This window comes from Odocoileus virginianus, unplaced genomic scaffold (assembly GCF_023699985.2).
Source record: "Odocoileus virginianus isolate 20LAN1187 ecotype Illinois unplaced genomic scaffold, Ovbor_1.2 Unplaced_Contig_14, whole genome shotgun sequence".
In the NCBI taxonomy this organism is placed as follows: Eukaryota; Metazoa; Chordata; class Mammalia; order Artiodactyla; family Cervidae; genus Odocoileus; species Odocoileus virginianus.
In genome coordinates, this window is record NW_027224331.1 from 933,687 (window position 1) to 939,869 (window position 6,183).

General features: G+C 43.5%; 1 long non-coding RNA gene across 1 annotated transcript; it reads left to right on the forward strand.

Moving 5' to 3' along the window:
- Positions 1 to 2,596: 2,596 nt before the first annotated feature.
- Positions 2,597 to 5,122, forward strand: LOC139033980 (uncharacterized). The gene is made up of 3 exons (XR_011486451.1): positions 2,597 to 3,032; positions 3,280 to 3,481; positions 3,946 to 5,122. It is a non-coding gene; the product is annotated as an uncharacterized lncRNA (long non-coding RNA).
- Positions 5,123 to 6,183: the final 1,061 nt, after the last annotated feature.

Sequence of the window (6,183 nt, forward strand, 5' to 3'; positions counted from 1 at the left end):
TCATTTTCCATTGAGAATACAGAAAAGTTCTCAAAGAATAAAGGTATTTCAAGAGGGGAGGTGCTATTGCATGTGTAGCTTCAAGCCTCGAATATCTCAGAGTAAATCACTTTCCTTTTCTGCCTTCACTCCTACCTACATGGGGCTTCCCCAGTAGCTCAGTGGTAAAGAATCCACCTGCAATGCAGGAGACCTGGGTTTAATCCCTGGGTCAGGAAGATCCCCTGGAGAAGGAAATGGCAACCCACTCCAGTATTCTTGCCTGGGAAATCCCATGGACAGAGGAGCCTGGCAGGCTATAGTTCATGGGGTCACAAAGAGTCAGACACAACTGAAGTGACTAACCAAGCAAGCAAAATTCTCTCAATTTTGAATTCATATGAAATTTTTTGAATTCTATGAAATTCTATGAATTGTTCTTTTAAGAACAATACACGAAATACAAATTCATATGCCAATGCTATTTTGTGTTCTCTCAATTGTTTTGAAAATAAAGTAGTGATTCTTACTGTTTAATTCTAAATAGAAAAGTATTTTAGGACTTCCCTGGTGGTCCAGAGGTTGAGAACCTGCCTGCCAGTGCAGTGCACACAGGCTCAATCCCTGGCCCAGGAAGATCCCACATACTGCGGGGCAACTAAGCCTGTACGCCACAGCTGCTGGGCCTGAGCTCCACAGTCCACGCGTGACAACTAGAGAAAGCCCATGCTGAGCAACAAAGACCCAGTGCAACCAAAAACAATAAATAAAAAAAGAAAAGAATAGCAGTTTAACAAACTAATAAACAATGGCCAATGTGAGCAGTTGAATTATAGATGAGAGCAAATGAGGCAGCTCCCTTTAAAGTATAGCTTTGATCATGCAATAAAGAATTGTTTGAAAGATTTTCCTCTCTTCTTTATAATGGAAATAAAGTGCCTTATAAATGAAGTTTTTATTAAGAATTGAAAGAAAGCAATGAGAACAAAATGAACTTGGAATGAGGTGGAATTGGTGAGGAAGACATATTAGTAGAAAGTACATCAAAATATATGAAAATGTCAAATAAAATATGACTTGGAATGTCAGCTAGGTAGTATTCAGCATACAGCTTAAAATTGGAAACAAAATATTCTGATGTTTCTATTTAAGTCAGGAATGAGATGAAAAACTAGTAGGCCTATTACCATGAAGTGAAGAATTCACAATTTGGCTCATCAAAAAGATTCCTAGATTTCAACAAAAAGAAAACTATTAAATTCATTTTAGAATCATGTGATAGTTTTTGCTTGTGAAATGGTTTTCATAATACAGACTGAATTGAATGGTGGCTAAGATCCAAGGCCTCTGCAAAAAATGAATGGTGTGTATATTTAATGAGAAAAAGTGGGATAATGATTAGTGAAAATGGACTGATGTCTTTATGACACCAATTAAAGAAACCAGAAAAAATTCAGTGAAGAAAAATGTGGAACTTATAAACATCTTTACTGCTGTGACATACAGTTATATATTGATGTTTAAGTTAGGATGCAGATTTTAGGTGAATTCATCCATTTTTTGTTTTTTGGTTTTAGTTTTAACTAGAATGAAAATAACTTGGTTAAATACTTCCTTTTTCTTTTGACCTCACTCACATATGCCCTTGTGATCACAACTGAATGGCATGTTGCTCCCAGTTGCATCACTGAGAAGACTTGTCTGTCCAATTCTCTCTTATACCCCCCAGCACCTAGAATAGTGCACACAATTGCTGCTTAAGAAGCATTTGTTAAAAGAATAACTCCTTTTGAATGAGTGAATGAATGTCATTTAGACACAGAAGTAAATGCCTCAAAAACTTGGAAACAAATTGACTCTCTAAAAATGACATTAATAAGATATACAGTGGTAAAGAATGTGCCTGCCAATGCAGAAGATGTGGGCTTGATCCCTGGGTCAGGAAGATGGAGAAGGAAATGGCAACCCACTCCAGTAGTCTTGCCTGGGAAATCCCATGGACAGAGGAGCCTGGCAGGTTATGGTCCATGGGGTCAAAAAGAGTTGGACATGACTTAGCAACTAAACAAAAACAACAAAATATAATCAAGACATGGGTTATAGTACTAGGAAGTTATGACATAACATGATGGCAGCCAAGGAAATAAAAGACTAACTTTTTACATGTTGCTGGAAAAAATTAAGTAACAGAATGGGATCTGGTAAATGGTGGGGGGGGGGGGGGGGGCGGCGTCAATGATTAAGAATTTTTTTTCCTCTGGCTACCTTAATAGTAAGAAAATAAGCTCCATGAGGGCAGAGACTTTTTTTGGTTTTGATGGATAGATGGATGAAGGGATATATGTGTGGGTGGGTTGACAGATGGGTGGATGAAGGAATGGTGGGATGGACAGATGATTCATTTATCCATGTAGTAAAGAATTGTACAGGTTTCCCTGGTGGCTCAGATGGTAAAGAATCTTCCTGCAGTGCAGGAGACCTGGGTTTGATCCCTCAGTTGGGAAGATCCCCTGGAGAAGGGAGTGGCTACCCACTCCAGTATTCGTGCCTGGAGAATTCCATGGACAGAGGAGCCTGGCGGGCTACAGTCCATGACATCACAAAGAACCAGACATGCCTGAGTGACGACCACTTTCGCTTTTCAAAGACTTGTCCACACTAATCCAAATGGTAAGACACTCACTGCATCTCAAGCCCCCTGTGAATCTGCTCCTCACACCTGCATCTCCACCAGCTGCAGGGGCCTCAGAGAAGAGGTACACATCCTGGAAGGCTGAGCATGGCTGTGTCTCGCTGCCAGGGAAAGGCGGGCACGAGAACATGAGGTGAACTGTGACCCCCACCCTCTGGCTCTGCAAGAACAGACAGATGCTCATGGGCATCATCCAGCTCTTCTGCCTGGTCACCTGCCAACCTCCAGGTATTTCTCTTGTCTACCTGGCTGTGCTCCAGGTAACAGGAAAAAGAACCCAACCTACTTCCTCCTGGAGAATGACCAGGCAGATGCACACACAACATCAGTTTGTGAGTCAGTAGCCACATGGCCATACCAGGTAGGCTGGAAAGATAGCCTTTATGCTCTGCGGGCACAGACCTGGTGACTCTCTTCCTCTGCAAAGGGAAGATGGACATAGAAGGACAGCGTCGGTCCTTTACTGGCGTGGCGGGGGCAGGGGGGCATCTGTAGACTGTTTTGCAGGGGAAGGTAATCTGGCACCAGTAAAATTAAAATGTTGATGTTTGTAAATGAGTTGCAGTTTGCAAATTATATCCCTCCTTGATTGTCTTTCATTTCAACAGGACTCTGAGTGAAGATCAAGACAGAGAGCTGTGGTTGGTACACCTGTGTAAACGAGCAAGGCTTTGGTGGCCCATGGACTCCATCAGACAAGCACATGACAGACAGCAGGGATGGGGAGGGAGAGAAAGGCACAGACCACATTTTAAAGCTGGGGAGAGTGCAGCAGCCTGGGCTAGACAGCCAGGTGGAGCCCAGGAGCGGGTTAGTACTGTCAGCATTTGAAGCTCAGAGGAATGATGTAAAGACCCATGTGAAGGCCCTTGCAGATACCTTTACACAAACATCACCCACAAAGGATGAGAACAGGCTTCCCAAGGACTCTGAAACTAGGTAGGGCTTGGCACATTCAGTAAGAATCACCATCAACAGATCTGTCCCCTGTAAACCTCTTCCAAGTTTGGGGATCATAACATTGTGAGTTAACCCAGAAACTAGCTGACACTGGGCTCACTGATACAGTGAAGATTCCCAAACTAGCACAAATGTATGTCACCAGACCATAGGGGGACCCTGGGTTAGGGGTCTGATCCACTGCAAGCCCTGCCCATATGGGTGGCCTGCTTGTACCACCTCAGCATTTCTGTCACTGGCATGACTCATGGCAACAGAATTAGCCTAACTCCAAGCATGTGACCTCATGGCTTAAACGTGTGTGCTTATACCAGGATGGCTGCCTCCCAACTAGAAGATGCAATGGAATGGGCACACCTGTCTGTACAGCCATCCACGTGAGACACAGGTGCAACTCTGTCACCAAGAATCACAGAAACTCTCGTGGCAAATAAGCACAGAAAACCCCCAAATACCTTTTCCCAGCAGTAAGAAATTAGACTATTCCAATATTTCTGATTTAACATGGCTGATTTGAGATTCACGTCTCAGGAGAGGAAAAAGTGACAGATCTCTTGCCAACAGCTAAAATGGAAATAAAATGACAAAACTTTACAAAAATACCCAAATCAGAAATACACTGTAAATGTAATCAAAGGTACATAGTGCCCTGCCTATCAATTTGCTTAAGTGATCTTTTCATTTTCAGTGAAAATTATAGACATAGCTATTCTCAACAAATGTGTAACTTGGATGGAGAAAAGCCCAGAGCTAGTGTAAAATTCATCTCTATCAGTTGGTGTTTAGCTATTTCTAAAATGAAATAGAGCAGAAACAATTCCAAAGCTCCCGGAAAGTGACTGGATTCAAAGAAGTAGCAAATAAAAAGGAAACATGTGCAAAACCCCCAGCATCCAGCCACCTCAGAGGATGTTCTGATTCTGGTAGATTCTGTCCACTTTAGGAACCCAAATGTCTTTCTATCTACATATTAAAATATTTTGCATTGCCTGGAGTGAAGGCTATCACTGCAAGTCTATGACCTAAGGGCATGGACCACAAAGATAGTAATGGCTAAGAAGGTCAAGGTTTTTCTTAAATTTTGCATTTTCTTTTTCTGGTTCTGTTATTAAACCCCAATTTCTGACACCTCCAAGAGCAACTTCAGTGTCCAAAAGAAACACCCACCAAACCCCAACTTCATGCAAGGGGATCCCTCAACATAAACATCCTGTCCCTCTCTAGCCCAGGGATGGGATAGATCTTGTCCAGTCAACTCTAGGTGACCAAACCTCAATATATTAAAATGTCAGCATCCCAGTTTCCAGAGGATATCTTCCAAAGAGCCACAACTGATAACAAGCGCCTCTTAAACTCCCTACGTTGTCCTCACCAAATAAAAAACATGCCCTTCACTACCCAGTTCCTGTTTGTCTTTAATAATCACGTTTTCTAAGAATGTTTCCTGTGACTTTCTGTTTGGTTATAGGAGCACAGCGCTGTTTGGTTGCTTTTGTCGTGGGACCTAATCCAGGTTCAAGGATTGCTTGTTTTATCTCAGTAATTTCTTAATCTAGAATATCCTCTCACTTTTTCTTTTTTCCGGACATTGACTTTCTGATGAGTTTTCTAGAATGTCCCAAAGATTGTTTTGTCAGACTGTTTTCTTGCAGTGTCACTTAAGTTGTTCCTCTAACCCTCAACTTTCTGAAAGTTAGATCTAGAGCAGTGCTGACCAATAGATGTACGATGTGTATCACACATGATTCTAAATGTGCCTTTGGCGGGCGGGGGGAGGGGGGGGGTCCTAAGATGGTGGTGGAATAGGATGGGGGACCATTTTCTCCCCCACAAATTCATTGAAAGAACATTTGAATGCTGAGCAAATTCCACAAAACAACTTCTGAATGTTCACAGAGGACACCAGGCGCCCAGAAAGGCAGCCCATTGTCTTTGAAAGGAGGTAGGACAAAAGATAAAAGATAAAAAGAGAGACAAAAGAGTTAGGGATGGAGACCCATCCCAAGGGAGGGTGTCTTTAAAGAGGAGAAGTTTCCAAACACCAGGAAACCCTCTCACCGGTGGGGTCTGTGGGCAGTTTTGGAATCTCAGAGAGCAGCATAACTCGGAGGGGAAAATAAATAAAATAAATAAAAAGAAAGAAAGAAAGAAAACCTGCAGATTACGTGCCTAAGCGCAACTCCCAGCAGAGAAGTAGCCCAGACGCTGGTATCTGCCACCAGCCAGTGAGGGCTGAACGGGGAGGAGAGGGCTGCATTGCTTAGAGTAAGGACCAGGCCTGAATGCCCTGAGGGCAATCTGAGGGAGGTAACGTGAGATAGCAACCCAGACTGTGGGATAGCCAGAGAGAGGGAAAAAAGAGAGAGAGAGAACGATCCTGTGAAAAGCCCTCACCTAAAGCACTGCCGGCCCGCTCACAGAGCAAGGGACTGAGCGTATACCAGCGCAGAGCTAGCAGGCTGGGGACTGACCCATCCCCCGCCGGAGTAGGGGGCAGGAGGGCGCCCAGCCAGAGCCGGAAAGGGGCAAACTCGGCCCCAGAGATGGCATCC